This window comes from Protopterus annectens, chromosome 2.part1 (assembly GCF_019279795.1).
Source record: "Protopterus annectens isolate FY-2018-M chromosome 2.part1, PAN1.0, whole genome shotgun sequence".
Lineage (NCBI taxonomy): Eukaryota > Metazoa > Chordata > Ceratodontiformes > Protopteridae > Protopterus > Protopterus annectens.
The window spans coordinates 1,925,306,727-1,925,325,551 of NC_056729.1; the positions used below are offsets into that span (position 1 = coordinate 1,925,306,727).

Here is an 18,825-nt window from a genome sequence, read left to right on the forward strand (position 1 = left end):
TTTGCAATCATTTGGTGCTTTTCTATTCAAAATGAGCTTCTACCCAGTCGGACTTTCCTGGTAATTAAATGTCAGTAAATAAATAAATAGATCACAAAAGATAAATGGAGAGTGAAACAATCCTGCTTCCAAATGCAGGATATACCCAGACCATGCTGCTGTGCCCGGATGGAGAAACGCTTCCATTTCATACACTGAGAACGTTTCAAGATGCTGCAAGTTGGTGGGGGAGTGATTTGCCTGCAACAAGGATGGGCATGTAAGAAGCAAGTTCCAACTCAATAGGATCTTTTCAAGTTGTAAATAACAGCTTTCACACCAGTGGTAAATCAAGAGAGTCAATTATGGCTCGTGAGGAATCTTAGGTTCAGGACAAGTTCGAAGAAGTATTATTATGTTAGAGAATGGCTCTTCCTGCTAGCATAAAGGACTACCACATGGAGACAGAGAAGCAGCAGGCACATATTACAGAGCTGTAAAAATGCCCAGAGCTTTGTGATTCTTCTCCTCAGTGCAATGAGCACCCATTCCAAGAGCTGCATTCCTTGGTTACTTTTTCCAACAAACATCTAATGGAGGTAGGAGAGACCCTTAATTACCAATCAGTTAAAACAGACAATTTAGAAAATAGGTTATGTTGAATTAATGTGAGAGTGAAAGGTCTTCCTGAATCCGTGGTGGATAAAGAACTCTGTGCTTTCATGGAAAAGGTGGCAATTTAAGCATATCTTATCCAGCCATAGAAAGAATGCACAGGATCGGTATGAAAGGGAGATTGAGGGGTAGACACTCCTCCATAACTTATTGTTGTTGTCATGTAGTCAGCATGTACCATGACTGGCTAATTATTTCTAGTCAGAACTATTGTGGCACCTCCTGAGGACAGTACAATGTCCTGTACTTTACATGATTTCTCACCTAAAGTATACTTGCTTTGGGAGATGGTGGATGACAGCTGAAATAGATGGGGAGAGATTTCTGAATAGAGAGAAGAAAGGAAAAACCTTGGTTGAAAAAGTGAAATTTCAGCAATCACTGGACCAGGATACTGAATTTGAAAATTGAGTATCAATTTATGAAATGGAATGGGAGATATCTAATTAGAAACAACCATAGATGCTCTATCTCCCATAAGTATATGAAACAAATGTCTCATGGCCCCTTACAGGGGCCTTCTGCAGGAGATTGGAATGATGATGCCTTGAGTAACAAAGGGATATCACCTTTACAGTGGAGCAAAGGATCTTGTAGCCCCTCATTTAGCAAGAAACAAGATATTTAACAGCAGGATCAAGTAAATCAATTGGGCCCACCTGCAAGGAAAAAGTTTGATGATGAATAATCAACACAGTTCTCAAGATGGGCCAGGCGGTGGTACAGAAGATCTTCTAGCATTAACAATGTGAAATCCTCACTAGACAAATAGAGTAGAGGTGGGCAGAAATCTGGGCTGGAAATATTGTTAGTATTTATAGACACTGTGAAGGAGCATTTCTGGCCTGCAAAAGGGCTCAATGGCTATATCACAGAGGGCATAATGGGTGACTGGAGACTGCAGCTATTTTCCTTTGTAATGTTTTTCTTGTCTGTTAATTTGGCAGAGTTTCACCTGACACTGTGCTTCAGATTAAAAATGAGCTGTGTTTTATAAAATGGAGAAGAACAGTCCGGATGTGCTTATTGCAATCTTTGATAAATGCTTTTTTTCCTGTAACTTGTTATGCTCTTAATGCCTAATTTAGTGGGGAGTACTAGGTCATAATTCTGATAGGGTCATATATTTGACAGCTGTGTTAACCAATCATTTTGATCTAGGGTGCTAGTTTTGTTTACTTTTGCTCTTTTACCTGCCCTTGCTTAGTAGGTTGCTCAGGGTGCACTGATGAAACTGTATTGTGCAAGACAGGTGAGAAATAACATAAAAATCCCTTTTGTTTCTTTTTTTTATTTTAACTGCCTCACACAAAGGTGTTGCATGCCACTTGGTGGAGGATCATATCTCTAGCTTTCTTTTTGATGGTTTGTGAGTTTATAAAGGTTGTAGTGGTTGCTCATGTAGTTTGTAAAATGTATTTGTTCACTTTCTTTCTTCGCATTCACAACAATGGAGGGTAAAATGTAAGGCATTCATCTGTTCTGAGTTATACCACAACCTCTATGAGGCAACTGTTGCATAAAATGATTGTAATAGTTAATGGTATGCTGTTATCATGAATAGATATCATTTCCTGAAGAATTTGCTTTAGCATGTTCTATAGATTATACTCAGTTGTTGGTAAGATGGCTACTGTTAGTACCTGAGATCGGTACTACGTAAAGTCCTGTTGTTTGAGGGAGGAATACACAGCTGTGTAGGTGTTTTTCTTTTTCTCTCTTTGTTGCTCAACAACCACCTTAGGCACAAGTTTGGCACAGCACCAAAGACTGTTTCTGGTTAGAGAGGTGCATCAGGTTGATGTTGAGAGGGAGATGAAAGTCAGCACATATAGGTGATGTATTAGCAAGAGGGGGAGGTTAGGGGTTAATACAGAGGTTACACTCCTGTTATGGAATATAGGTGGTAGCAACCACCCGGTACTTAGAAAAAGGATTATTCAAAGAATTCAAAGGGGTGGCACCACATCATTTGCTTACAGAAAAAGAACAGTAAGGTGAGAGAGGAAAATAAATTTAGGTTGAGATCATATCCGACTCCATATGCTAACTATAATCCTGGGGATACAAAAAGGTATGATGATTTTGTTACATAGGAGCCTAGACATCTTGTATGAAGGCATACCACATTAGTGGCACTGGACAGTGGATACTTTGTAAGGGTTAAATTAACAGCCACAGTTGGGTAATAGGTACATTTATGTCATTAATGATAAGATGGGTTGAATTCTTTTAGTAGGCATTAGAAGATTGGAGTGGGTGGATAGTGGACATAGAAATGGTCAAACAGGAGATATTAACTTGAGGTTAAATGAGGCTGAGGCTAGGCTATACCAAAGAAGGGAATCCTACAAAAAGAGTGAAAAGTGTATGAAGAAATGGCTTGAGACAACTAATCATATAGCCCTATGGAGAAAGGTCAAATGGGTGTTATGTTTTCAAGACCACTTGATCAGCAAGGCAGCCAAATAGATCTTGCTATAGTCCTGAGTTAAATGGTGAGGATAGAAAACAGCATAGATTATGATAAACTGAATTTTTCAGATCATGCCCCCAGTAGGAGAATTTTATATATATCCATAGCCATGGGAGAGGCAGTGGAGATGGAACCACTAGAAGTGGCAAGCTTACCAAAAATGGAAAGAAATTTGAGAGACAGTGGGAGATGTGATCCAGTGGAATTTAGTTGGTAGGGAGGCCATGTGGATACATGGTGAGAAGGCTGTAAGGCAGTCATCAGGGAGGAGTTTATGGAGAGGGCTAGTAGAGAAAAGAGATCTCACTACAGCATGGAAATTGGAACAACTACTCAGTGAAGTATAGGCAAAGGGATTTGAAGAGGCTATACAAACTTAACAGATGAGAGAGAGAGAGAGAGAGAGAGAGAGATGCAAGATGAGAAATTTAGATCATCTTCCTAGATATTTCACAGGCTGAGGAGGAACTTCTAAGATGTGGTGATTTTTGTTGACTTAGGGGTGAGAGTGACCTAAACATGATAGTATGGATTTTTAAGCAGAAGAAAATATGGCAGACTATCATATGTGTTTGTGTCAAAGGTCTGAATGGAGAAAGTGTCTGAGAGGGGGACAAAGCAGAAAAATTCAAGAGATTCTGTGTGACCCACTATTATAATTCATCAGTTGAATATGATTCTAAGTGGGACTGTACTTCTGACAGTGCAGGTCAGGTTGCAGTAAAGGCTAGAAGGCTGCTGGATGCCCATGTATGTATCAATGAAGTCAAAGCAGATGGATTCCCATGAGAATTTAATAAGTGGGGTGGGGGAAATTGTGTGAGGCATAAGTCTGTCTGTCTGTCTGTCTGTATAATGGTACTGAGAGTAACCCTTGAACCCCCCCCCCCCGAATGCAATCAAGCCATGGTTATGGTCTTACTCAAGGGGAATTCAGACAAGTCAGCTGTGGGAGATTTCAGATTGATTTCTTTGATACATGTTGATCTCCAAAATCTAGCAAAAATATAAGCTAAAAAACTAGAGATATTCCTCATAAGAAGAGTGTTCTTTGGGCAGAATGGTTTTATACCGGGGATGCAGGTAATTGACAATTGGTGGCTCCTCGGAACCTTCCTGAACTGATATTCCAAAGTGAAGAAGGATGCCAGTCATATTGTTTGACATCAAAAAGGCATTTCACACTCGGAAATGGGCTTTCCTTTTTTACATTCTGCAGCAAAGAAAACTAGGGTAGATGTTTCCTGAGTTAGTGGCCAGATTATATTCCTTGCTGTCATTCAGAGACTGTGTAGATGGATGTAGATGTGAGTTAGTCAGATTCAGGTATCATTAAATGGAGCATGTGACAGTGGTATCTGCTTTACCTTAGTTTATTTATCCTTTTTATGTAAGACCTTGGCTAGAGAGAAAGAGGTTGATTACACAATATCAAGGAAAACATAACTAGTAGCTTTTATAAATTACTATCACAGGATACGGGTATCACTGGTCCCAAGGTGGTTTAGATCTTTACGAAGTTTTCCGTAGCATCCGGCCAGCAGTGAAGTGAAGATAAAACAGTTACCTTGAGAGTGGGTAAAAGGCAGCCCAACAAATATTTCCTTCTATTTTGATAGGTTTGCAGTGCTAAATATATCTGAGTTTAAATATTAATGGGTCATGGGAGGATACATGCCACAGTAATTTGGTCAAGCTTGAGCAAAAATGCCAAGGAAGAACTCTTACTGAGTCTATGGTTCTTTAACATTCAAGGCTAAATCTGAACAAAGAATGCCATGGCAATGCCTCACATTTTTATGTCATTAGGAATATGCAAATATGTCCATATCACCCCTTTCATCAGTCCATTTTTTCACAGATTGTCCAGATTTTTGCCTCAAATTTTTCATCAGTTCCTCATAAAATTTTTGATTTTCTGGCAAATCATTGAGTATTATAGTAATTAAATAATATTAATAGCAGGAATTCCCTTATGAAAATACATAATAATGCAAAACATGCTGTTCTTATGAGCTAAGTTTATATGAGCAATATTTTTTTATCTGTCCCTATTTTTAGGCCTTTAACACCCCATTTTTTGGCTTTGTCCACATTTTTTGCACTGAGAAGTTGACAGGTATGCACCCCAGGCTATTTCCAATTTTGGAGATTATTGAAAATGTATTTTATTACTTATTTTTTTATTTTACATTTGTTGACTGGGCTAGTCTAACTGGATATATGTCCATTTTCAGTAGAGTCCTGGGGAGAAAAGCTCCACTACAACATTGTTCTAAAGAAACCAAAAAATACTACATAGGAGTAACATATTTTAAAAATGAAAATTGATATAGTGACTAGTAAAAATTAAATATTCATTACATAAGAGAATATAAAATAACATGTTTATAACAGGATTAACATGTGTAAAGGCAATATTAGAAAGTTAAAATACAACTTAATATAGAAAAGACAAAGACGGTGAAACATTTTTTTTTCTTCTACAAGGGATGCCTGTAATTGTGCATGTGAAGATGGTGGAATGAGGAGGAAAAAAAAATTTAGACAGGATTAGTACAGGGGCAAAGCCATTGTAAAGACAGGTGGATTCTTAGATGCTTTTTGAAACGTGGTGTGGATTCCAGGGATGTTAGTTTGGTAGGATGCTTGTTCCAAGAATTTCCAATGCTATTATTGAAAAGACAGTCTCCAGATTTGTTGTTAGATTTAAGGGTGGCTAGTAGTGACTTATTAGCTGAGTGTAGGGTTGTTAGGTTTTTATAAGGGCTAATAAGGGTAGAGCGTATGGGTGTATTTGTAGGATGATACAGGATCTTGTGGGTAATAGTTAGTTGTTGGAAAATAATTTGGTTTTGCAGTTCCAGCCATCCTAATTTTTTCAGATTTTGGCAATGGTGAGTATGGAATGGGGAACCAGTTGCAAATCTGGCAATGTTATTATAGGAGGTGGCCAGTTTGTTTAGGTTATTTTTGGATAGGTTAGTGTAGATAGGTCAGGCATAAAAAAGTGTGGAGATTAGGTGAGTTTGGGTGATAGTAGTCCTGGCAGAGGGAGCAAGGAAGGTTTTTAGTCTATAAAGTGAACCAAGTTTTCTATTAAGCGATTTGATAGTTAAGTTTATGTGTGGGTCAAAACTAAGATTATTATTGATTGTTACACCTAAAAGCTTGGTTGTGTTATCAGGTACTATTGCAGTGCCATTATTTGATGTTACTGAGAAGTAGATAGGGGAGACTTTTGAGTAGGGGTAAAAAGTAGGAGTTTGTTTTTTTTTAGGGTTTAGGAGGAGACAACGTTTGGAGAACCAGTCTTCTGCTAAGTTGAATAATTTTTGGGTGCTAGACTGTAGTTCAGCCTGAGAGGCTGCAGTACAGATCAATGTAGAGTCGTCGGCGTATTTTATGCAGGTGGTTTGAGGGAGAGGTGAATTCAGATTATTAATAAATATAGAGAAAAGGAGGGGTCCAAGAATAGAACCTTGTGGGACTCCTAGGGAGATAGGGAGGTGAGCTGATAGGTTATTGTTCCAGAGTGCTGCTTGTTGTCTGTTTTTTAGAAATGACTTAAACCATTTGATGGTTAAAGTATCTCCTATAAGTGATTTAAGGGTGTCTAACATTAGGATGTGATTCACCATATCAACGGCTTTGGAGAGGTCTGAAAATGTAGCTGAGGAGAGCAAGTTGTTATTGCGATTCTTATTAATACTGTCTATAGTAGTGCGGTAGTGGTACTGTGAAATAGTCTAAAGCCATGTTGGCAATCAGCTAAGAGATTATTTAGTAAGAGATGATCAAGGAGTTGCCGATGAATGCATCTTTCCATGATTTTAGCTAATAGAGATAGTAGTGCTATGGGACACAAATTGGAGAGTTCAGTTGAGTTGCCTCCTTTGTGTAATGGGATAATATGTGAGACTTTCCAGAGTGATGGGCTAGAACCTTCTGTAATAGTTCTATTTATTAAAATGGAGATAGGGTATGCAAGTACACCAGCTGCCATTTGTAGAAATGGGAGGAGGTCAGCAGAAGGAGTGCACGGTTTTAGTTTGTGAAATAGTGTATGGATGAGAGTTGTTGGAACAGGCTGCAGTTTTAAGGCTGGAGGTAAGTTGGTTAGAGAACATGTCTTAGGGATGCTAGTGGAAGATAGGGTATTTGCTAAGGATTGAGCTGTTTCAGAGAAAAATGTGTTAAAGGTATTGGCTATTTGACTAAGAGTATTCAGAGTTAGATTGGAAGGTGTAGGAGTTTTGGAGTGTCCTGGGTGGAGTAGGCTGTTTATACGTGTCCAGAATTTTTGTGGGTTTTGATGCTGAGCTTGCTGGAATTTCTGGTAGTAGTTTTTTTTATCTTGGAGTATTGATTTCTTGGTAGTATTTCTGAGCTGTCTAAAGGTTTCCTGATCAGTTGGGTTTTTAGTATATCTCAATTTGGACTAAAATCTATTTCTCTGTATCATTTTTTGTCTAGTTTCTTTTGTTAGCCAAGGTGCTGGTTTGTTCCTAGTCTTAACTGGATGAGAGGGGGCATGGTGTTCTAGGCTTTGAAGGAAGTTTGTGTTAAAATAAGAGACAGCTTCGTCAAGAGGTAGGTATTTTAGGGGTGACCAATTGCATGCTTTAAGTTCAGCTTGGAAGCTAGCAGGTTTGAAGTTTTTTTTGTTGTAGGTAGTTCTGAAGGTTGCGTGGTTTGATATAAATTTTTTTGCCTGATTAGGTAGGTAAGGGAGTGATCACTAATATCATCAGGGATTGTACCTGTTTTATAAGAGAGGGGGTTGTTGTTTACCAGTATTCAGTCTAAGGTGGCTTGCTTATTGCTGGTTTTATGGGTGTTGGTAGGGGAGGTGATAATTTGATTACAACCATAAAGGTTTATGTGGGTAGTTGGTTTGCCAGAGGTACAACAGTTCCAGTCTATATTGAAGTCTCCAAGGAGTATAGTTTCTTGTGAGATGGAAGTTGATAGCCAACTAAGGATATTCTCAAGAGTCTTAATATTATTACCTGGGGGGATATAGGTGCAAATTGTGTTTAATGATTTATTGGTATTAATCAGGAGCTTAGAGATTAACATTTCAGCATTACTGGGTGGGGGAGGTTTTACATCTATTGATAATACCTGTAGTTTAGATTTATACAGTAAAGCAACCCCACCATCTTTTTTATTAAGTCGGTCTAAGCGTAGGATGTTGTAACCTGGTGGGATTGTATCATTATCCTTAGTAGCATGTTTGAGCCATGTTTCAGTTAGACGTAGGATGTCAAAGGAGTATAAGTCTAGGAGGGCATGTAGTTGAGTAATTTTATTGTTTATGCTGCATACATTGAGGTGGCCTATGAGTAGAGAGTTATGGGAATTAGTGAGAGTGTAGGAGGTGTTGGGGTAGGATGAATTGGGATCTGAGGTGGAGGTATTTGGACCTGGGTTTGTTAAATGTCACCATGAAGTAGTAGATGCTCTAGATGAGTATGAGAGTGGTTCAAGAGTTTGCATAAAAAGGGGATAGATTTTCTGGTCTGGTGATACTTTATATGGTAAAGTCTATGAAGTTGTGGAGGTTAGTAGGCTGAAGAGGATATAATATTACTGTGTATTTGCGGGGCTAGACTAGTACATATGGTAGTTTGTTTTAGGGGGAGATGTAATATAGAGAGGGTTAGATATTCATAGGATGTAAGGAAATATAATAAAGTTAGAGGAGTAAGGATAGAGAAAAAGGTAAATCTGTTAGTGTGTCCTGGCCTCACTGTAATGGCCATGGCTGGTGAAACAGATAGATTCTGTGTGGTGGTGTTTGATAAATAGATAGGTTGGAGTTGTCGAGGAAATGGATTAGCTAGTGGGAGTACTCATGTGGGAAACAGAGGTAATGGGGAGTGGTTAAAGAGATAAGTGGACTGATTGGTTGAGTGAATGATGAGGTAAAGGGGAGGTAATGGGGAGGGGCTTAAATAAGATAAGTGGACTGATTGGTTGAATGAAGGATTAGGGTGTGGCTTGAGAAGTATAAGGTTAGATGCACTGGGTGTGGGTGGGATATGGGGGTAGGGTAGAGGAGCTGAGTGAGCCCTCAGGGCGAATGGACCGGGTTTGAGAAATTGAAAGACAAGCTCACAGAAACAATCAGAGAAAGCTTCAGAATACTACTACATACGTGGTAGTTCCAGGTAAGAGGGGAGAGCTCATATAGGCAGTGAGTAACAGGGAAATGGGGATTGCAGTAAGGGAAATTGGGTAAGAAAGGTCTGGAAAGTTTACAGGTTAGAATGCCAGATAACTAAAAAGGATTTGTAGCGGTCAAGTTTTAATTCATAAAACAATTAGGGTTAGGAGTATTCGGAATCCTTATTTAAGCTTATGTAAGGGTGCCACCTAGTGGTGAGATGGAAGAAATTACAGTTTAGCTGTTCAGGTAAAACTGAGAACAGAGGACACAGCTGGTAGATAGGAGTCGAGGAAGGAGCAAACATGTCCTATAGGATAGAGTGGGGGGTATGGCTGCTGGGTACTAGACTCAGGTGGGAGATTTAGTGCACAATAGTTGACTTAGCTTACAATAGTTACTTTATTCTTCAGAGATAATAGCAATTTAACTATACAGCTTAGATGCTAGGGTAAACATACTTTCACAGAATCCTTTAGATGGAGAGTAGTTTGGTATAGGTCAGCAACTTCCTCAAGGATGTATTTGAGATGTTTGATGTTAGTTTTGGGGGTCCTTGAAAGGCAGGCAGGTCAGAGGTCTTACAGCAGGATAGAGGTTACAAGCTGGGTTGTTTAGAGAGAAGAGAAAAAAGTAGTAGATTAATATAGGTCAGTAATTAATTATAGCAGTTGGCATAAGCAATTGTAGGCTGAGAGGCAGAATATATAATTTCTTTAAGAAAGACAGCCACCTTACACATGCATACCTACTAAAAAACATATAAGATCACAGCGGAAATATAATCAGCATGAGACAGAAAACATAAGATAAAATGCTGTTTTACTTCTATAGCTAGAAGTATTCCTGCTTGGAAGGTCAACTTTCCATAGTATTTTAAGGGTGTGGCTTGATGGATGTCCCAAGATATACACTTACATGTCATTTGGTGCAGTTAATGTGTATATTTAGTGGGAGTCCCTTATAGGTTGAGAGTTTAGTTATATAGAATGCAGGTAAAGCTGGTTACCTGGGAAATGTATGCCAAAAAATAGGAGATTGTTCCTGGAGCATGGGAAGATCATAGACAATATAGTATAACCCACAGGTGATATGATGAACTGTGCCTCAAACTAGGTATAGATGAAGGTTGTAGGGGTTTGAATTATGAGCATAGATTGTGTCTGATCTAAATGAAAAAGTAATTATATTGTTTGAGTTCTATGAGGTCAATTCAACCTGGAGAACCATGCTTGGCTCACATATGAGCAAATTAAGGTTATCTGGTACAGGATGGGAATTGGCAGTTCAAACAGTAATTGCTCACTCCAGTACAGGAAGTGAATCTCAATCAAAAAGGGGGAGGATCTGTGGCAGAGAAGACCATACCAATTAGTGACAAAGTTTCACTAATTTTGGTCTAAAGAGTAGGGCTTAACAATTAACAGCTTAGGCAGGGAATACGCTGCTTTATAGACGCTGAGTCTATGGCAACAATATCAGGAGTAGCTGTTATGCTTAATATATAATTGGTATTATACAACTCAGAAGAACTAAGCAGAAGTGGTTAGCTCACATTTCTTTTCTGGAGATGTGGAAAGTCAAGTGCAGGAATTCTCCACATGTTCTTGGATTTCTGTGGAGCTAAACACTTTTGAGGGGAACTTCAATGTTTAAGTATGAAAATCCTAAATAGGAAACCCCCCTGGAAGGTGGGAATTCTGTCTGTTGTGACTAAGGTATGTTATGAAGAAAGTATTGGGGAGCAAAGGGGTTAAGGCAGATATTATGTAGGTTTTACCTAGAGTGGTAAAAACTCCTTCCACCTCCCCTCACAATAATCTAAAGTGCTAAATGGTTTGGCATGTGCACTGAGTTCTTTTGTCATTTAAGTATAAAGGAACAGACACTGCCTTGGTTCAGGAGTGGGGTGGGGTATTACGTTAGTTTGGGTTACAGCTGAATCAGGTATGATATTTTTCCCTCCTTCCCAGCATTTCTACAGAGTAATCTGCCATGGACATTGCTATATTATGTGCACTTTAAACATTTTGTAATGTACTGAATCATGTATATGGTTTGAAGTCATGGAATATTGTGAAATATTAATAAAGTTATTTATTTATTTAATTGTTTATTTGCATTTGTTTACCGGAATGGTCTACTGGGACAAAGTCAGCCCATTTTCATTGGAATGCCAGGGAGAAAAGCTTCACATCAAGAAGCACATACAATAGTAGAGTCATAACTGAATACATAATTTGAGAGTAACAGCTGAATAAACAAAGATAAAAGCTCAGCATTAACAACTACATTAATTACAGTACAATACAAGAGATACAGCTGAATACACAGGTCAGATGTCACAATTAAATACACTAAGATAACATGTCAATAATTTAACTTCTAGTAACGTAGTAAGAATATTAACAACTTGTAAAGATATGTCAAGTTCATTTAAAAAAAATGCTGTCAAGATCTGAAATACTACCTCCTTTAGACTGCCCAAGGAGTAATACACTATCTCGTTTACATGAACCAGGGAGTAAAATCTGGATATACTCACAAAGTAAAGCTTAGCTGTGTCCGGCAGGTAGTGTGGCTGGTTAAACTGTTGACTTAAAAATGAGCTGCGTCCTTTTCCAAGGATACATGGTTTGGATCTTTCCACCTTCATTTGCCTACTGTGTGACCTTGAGCAAGTCACTTAACCGGATTGTGTTTAGAGGAAATTGGGAATCGGCGTTTTCTTAGTAAACAGGAAGCCAGAAATACTGCAGTAATTTTGTTAAAGGGTAAAGAATAGCTCAAAAAAGTGTGTGTGTGTGTGTGTGTGTGTGTGTGTGTGTGTGTGTGTGTGTGTGTGTGTGTGTGTAAATACAGGCACATCCACTGAAAAATATTGCAAGGTTCAGTTTCCTTGGATTTATCAAAGATAAATGAATGGGGGGGGGGGGCATTACCACTTAGTTTATAAGAAGTTCCAACTGTAGGAGAACCCCAGTCTGAAAGTCAGGTTTTGCATCTTTTGAGTGAATTCTGACATTTACAGATGGGTTTGGAATTTAACTCTTTATATGTCAAAATAGTTTTATCTTCCCCAAAATGGTCTGTCACCATTCTGCAATCTTGAAATGCTTCCTTACACAAAAAGTAAACTTCCATCTTGGCATTTTATTAACTTTGTCAGCATTATGCAAACAGTGTCTTACACAAATGAATGGTAGATAGTGATACACTTTTCTATCTCAATGTGACATACAGTGCCCAGAAGTTTGTTCTGTTGTTATTATTACTTCCCTTGTATAGACAGTTGCACCACCTCCTCCTTTTTATTTATTTTTTGTTCTCCCCTCTTATAAAGAACACAACAATGTACATTTAAATTCTAGTCATATTACACTGTTTACCAGCACCCTGTCACAGTATCAGGGCATTATTCTTTTACTAAACCTGAAAGACTAGGAAATGTTTTGCCAAGAAAGAAATGGCTCTTAGCCAGCCTCCATTGGGAAGCCTTGGCTTGTTTTAAAGAATGCCCCAGGAAGTCTAATCTAATCATGATGTTTACTTTAAAGTTAACTATCCATTTGCTAACTTCTTGTGGGATCAGGCTAACTAAACATGATAATTTTCAATAAAGAGACGAGTTGATTTTAAATCACTAGTAAAAGAATAATGTGCTAAAGCAAATCTTTATTAATTCAAGTCCATGTGTGTTTGGGACGGACTGCTGGAATGGTTCAGAATTTTTCTATACAGGTGCAGCATTTTTTATATCTAAGGATGGCTAAAGGTCTTTTCTATGGTTAGAGGTAGGATCAGTATGGAAGTCTGATAGTCTAAGGCCTAGACAGCAAGTGCTACCATTACTTACCTTTCATTTTTCTGTTGTTTGCCATTTTTGTACACCTGTGTTGATACTTTTGCATGCACTGTCCCCATTTACTATTCATTGCATTTACTTTATTCTCACTAGTGGAGTTTACATCATTAACTAATTAATATTTATGACTTTATTAATGGCATCAAGGGATAGAGCCCTGATTAAAGCCAGGTTTTTATCCACTTTTGAGAAGTGCTTTTGGGTGTTTACCACTTGATTTCTGTGAGTCCAGGAATAGGGGGATGGAGTGAACAAAAATGCAGACTTTTATATATCAAGCAGGAGTCCTCTCTTTCTCAGAGAGTTTCCTTTTCTGGAGAAACAATTGCATGGTTGACTATGTCGGTGGACAGAGCAGCTCTGTTGATGTCACTCTCATGTGGAATTCACTGGTGGCATAATGTTAATGCAGACTGCACACCTCAGCCATCAGTTGTCAAGGGGCAGGTGCAAGAGAATAGGGCAAACAAATCCATCCTGATAACTGGATAAAAAATAGCTCCTCCAAACTGACACTCACCCTTTGACGAAGGGTGAATAAATGGGGCTGTTTAACTGTAAGGGGGATAATGATCAACAGGAAGTGGGGGCAATGGTTATGAAAACATTTTGAAGGGAGTCTAGCATTTTCCTGCTGCTTTATTCTGCTCCCTTACTTGAGTGGTTTAAATATTTGCTGGTGATGTAACTAGTTAGTAATGGTCCCAGTGCTAGTCCTAGATATGTGCAAACCACCATGGCAATAGAAGACTTTATCCATTCAAGGGAATTAACACACACACACACACACACACACACACACACACACACACACACACACACACACACACACGCACGCACGCACGCATGCACGCACACATGCACACACATGCACACACACACACACACACACACACACACACACACACACACACACGCACACACACTCACACACACACACACACACACACACACACACACACACACACACACACACACACACACACACACACACACACACACACACACACACACACACACACACATACACACACACACACACACACACATGCTTTCTGCTGCAATATGGGCACTGTATCTTTTGATCTAGTAGAATCTGTGACGTACATTTAACCAAACTATCATCTGTGTTTACAGTATTCTTTCTCTTTTATGCTCTCCTCATTGCAGTTCTCTACAACAGTGTGCAAAACGTAATAAAATATTGCCCACCTCCTAAAGAAAATGGCCACATAGCCATGTTTCAGTTGTACAAGAATAGCAATTACCACAAAACAAAAACTGTTTCTTCCTAACCACATAGCAACATTGATTATTCAAACAATCCATAAGGAGGCACAAAGCAAACCATCTCAAAACCAAATGGCTTTCTCTTGTAAATGAACCCAAACACTGCTGCTATAAAGTCATTTCACTCTAACAACACATTCTCTCTAAACCTAATCCAGACTAATCAAAGACCACTCACCTGTTCTGACTTTGTGACAGTTTAGTCACTCTCTGTAATCTGTCACCAGCACCCCCAATCCCCTCTCCTCACTCCCAGAACCCCATCCCTTCATACCCCTTTCTACTTCAAAAAAAAAAAACGTACACAAATCAGAACCTACTTGAAAATATTCCTCTCAAAACCCCACAAGTTCCGACAACATCTTTCCTGATTTATTTACCACTGCAGGGAATTTTTAACCCAGCTTCTTTGTCATATCTTTAGTCTTTGCCTGATACAAAATATAATGCTAAACATCTAGAAAAGATTGCTCATTGCTCCCCACCACCACCACCAAACAACTGAAATATGAAATCACCTCCCACTTTCATCCTATTTCTATGCTACTCACTCTTGACAAGATGTTAGAAAAAATGCTCTTTACACAATTCTCAAGCTACTTTCAACAATACATCTCCTTATGCTTAAACAGCACGGTTTCTGGACAGACCACCAAACAACCAAAATCTGAAATAACCTCCCACTTTCATCCTATTTTATGCTACTCACTCTTGAGAAAAGTGTTAGAAAAAATACTCTTTACACAATTCTCAAGCTACTTTCAGCAATACATCTCCTTATGCTTAAACAACATTGTTTCTGGACAGGTTGCACTGCAATGACAGCACGTTGATGCCTAACCGATAGCATTCAACTCAACATGGGTTCATAGATTAGTACTAGGCTAACTGCCCTTGTGGGACATTTTAAGGCTAGCCAACTAACCCATGTAAAATCAATCCCTGCACCTTGTATCTGTAAGGCAAACATTGGAACCGTTAAACCAAGTTAACCTGAAAGGAGCAATATTTTTGACCTCACAAAACCACTGACTTTATCACACAGCAGTTCCTCCTTCTCTCTCTTCAGAACATTTGTATTAGTAACACATCCATCACATGGTTCCAAGACATCTCATCAAACAGATTCTTCACACTTAAAATAGGCTTTTACTTTTCTCAGAAAGCCCTTCTTTGATTAGGAGCACCCCGTGGTTCTATACTCACTCCTCTTCTCATCTGTTCTCTTCTCGTCTTTATTCTGTAGTCATTAACAAACTAAATACCACTGCAGCTGTGTACGTTAAACTGCAAAGAGCCACGAAAAAGAGATAAATAAAATAATATGATGGTAAGTGTTTTCCTTCTTTAATCTGTTATAAATGACTTCATCAGATCAACTCAGATACAAAAATGCCAATTATTTAGACTGACGTCAGCATCACGTGTACAAAACAAACCAATTACAATAAATTTCACAAACACAAGATAACTAAATCTTACACCTAATGCAAAACATATAAAAATATAAATAGACAATCAAAGGTGTGTTATTTTTAAAAGACATTAAATATTAATACATTAATTTAAACCAAGGCACCTATCTGAATCTAAAAGTATTTCCCTTCTAACTTCTTTACACTCTAACATGCTGCCCTTATTAGTTATAATATGGCATTACTATTGGTTTCCTTGACTGTTATATAATAAAAGGTCACAAAGTCAGTCTGGTGTATTTTATGACTCAGCTCAGTGGGCAACAATTTGCATTCGCAAAGTGGAATTTGTCATAATAAGCTAATCTGCCTTAGTGCAGTTCAACACTATACCAGAAACATCATCTGTGGTTATATCTTATAAGCTATTCCAAAAAATGTGCAGGAACATTTTAAAGAAAGAGCACTAAACTCACCCAGCCACCACAATATGCTAAAATATGTTTGTAATATGAAGACTAAATATTATCTGTTTGCTGATTCATTGCAACCAACAGTCTGAAGCATTCACACAAAATGCCCTCAGCTGACAATAAATCAACATGGCTATTTGAAGTTCATTGTGAAAGCAATATCAGCTGACAAACTTGAATCCTAAGGAAGACAACCCCTAGAATACACCAAGATCACGTAACAAATGAAAGACCCTTGAAAAAGCCTGCATAATCTTACTTTTGCAGAAAATGTAGTAATGATTAACTTTACAGTAACTCATTTCTCAATTAAACTTTGGGACTGCTTTACTCATACTGCAGTGGTGGTGCTGTGGTAGCGACACTGGATTTCTGCTGTTGCGACCCCTAACCGGGAAAAGCCGAAAGACACAACAACAGATGAAAAAATACTAGTGAAAAAATGTTGTTCTACCCTAGCTGCAGTCTCTTATCCAGTGTTGGTTAAATATTATAAATCATCTGTTAGGTCTTAACTTGATAAACAGGAAGGGGTAAGCCAAATTTCTTAATAATGTTTTTTCTGATGTCTGTTACTTGCAGAGCTTTGGAATCCTGCCATACATGATTGCTTGCATGAAAAAGGAGGAATTAGATATCCTATTAGAGAATTTAACATTCCCAAGATGGGTCAACTTCTTCAGTCACCTGCTAAATCTTCTTGGGTACTAAATGAGGTGACTTTTCAGATGCCCTGTTACACTGAAATACCAGCAATAAAGTCAACATTTGGTAACCTGAAATTCAAAGCAATACACTAGAAAATGTCATTTATATTTAAGTCATATTAGCCACACCAAAAATGTTGTAAAAGAACACTTGAAAGAAAGAGCTCTAAATATACCCTACAGCCACAGTATGCTAAACTATGCTTGTAATGTGAACACAGAATATTATAAATTTACATTGCTTGCTGATTCATAGAATCTATGTGCCTGAAGCATTTCGCACTAAATAACACAGATGATAATGAATCAGGATAGCTATATGGAGTTCCTTTTGAAAACAATATCAGCTGATAAACTTGAATCAAAAGAAGGGAAACCCCTAGAATACATCAATGTCATGAAACAAATGAAAGACCCTTGAGTCTTCCTTTTGCAGAAAATGCAGTAATGATTAACTTTATAGTAACTAATTTTTCACTTAAACTTTGGAACAGCTTTCGTTTATTGTGTTTTATAACAGTTGTGAAAATATAGTGAAATATCCTGTTTCAACCTAGCAGCAATAGCTTATCCAGTGTTGTTTAACTATCATAAATAATCTGTTAGGTTTTAATTTGACAAACAGGACAGGAGATGGCAAATTTCTAAATCCTGCTTTTCTTGTATATGTACCATTGTGAGGCATATTACCTGCAGAGCTTTGGAATCCTGCTATACGTGACTACTTACATGAAGGAGGTGGAATTAAATATCCTTTTATTTAATTCAAAATTCCCAGGACAGGACAGCTTCCTTGGTCACCTGTTGAATATTCTTAAGCTACCAAATGAAGATGACTTTCTAGGCTTACTGTTACACTGAAATGGCAATGACAAGTTCAAGATGTGGCAGTCTGAAATTCTCCTTGTAAACAGACTTCCTGTAAAAAATGCATTTGCCTTAGAACATTTCGGCTTTTTATAATGAAGTGCGTGCTTTTTCTAGTTTGAAAACAACAAGCAAAAGCTTAACATTGAAAGAAAACAAACAATGAGTTACCCGGATACGGATGCAGTATGAAAAACTATTTGTTTTGCCTACACCCATAATTTAAACAACATGTAATTAACGTACGTGATCATAGCGGTTCCATATTTCAGTGTTTACATGAGGAATTTAACTGTTTTGGTGCCGTCAGTTGTTTGGCCTCAGATAATGTGAAATGATACTATAAATACTACTGTTGTCACTGCTGGATGTTAGTCAGGAGTGCACAGCCGATATATGCAGTCTGAAGGCAGTAAGCAAATTAACCAAAGTGGGTGGCTCTGGATTTAGTTTCACTTTCTCTGACTTGTACTATTACAACAGCATTCCACCCTAAAACATGAGTGATGTATGACATTAATCTATGAGTGATGCATGACATTAATCTATGAGTGATGCATGACATTAATCTATGAGTGATGCATGACATTAATCTATGAGTGATGCATGACATTAATCTATAAGTGATGTATGACATTAATCTATGACTGATGTATGACAATCAATGAGTGATGTATGACAATCTATGAGTGACGTATGACAATAATCTATGACTGATGTATGACATTAATCTATGAGTGATGCATACATTAATCTATGACTGATGTATGACATTATTCTATGAGTGATGCATACATTAATCTATGACTGATTTAATACAAAGTTGTATTAGGCAAGTAACACAAATTTAATACCCGAAGAAGACAGAAGGGTGCTGCATGGTTTGTTGCTAGAGCCAGACTAATA

General features: G+C 38.0%; 1 long non-coding RNA gene across 1 annotated transcript in view; it reads right to left on the reverse strand.

Annotated features, from left to right (window-relative positions):
• LOC122794811 overlaps positions 1-18,027 on the reverse strand; it is a 30,034-nt gene extending 12,007 nt beyond the window's left edge. Inside the window, exon 1 of the long non-coding RNA XR_006363710.1 lies at positions 17,782-18,027. This is a non-coding gene — a long non-coding RNA (uncharacterized LOC122794811). The remainder of the gene's footprint in view (positions 1-17,781) is intronic.
• Positions 18,028-18,825: the final 798 nt, after the last annotated feature.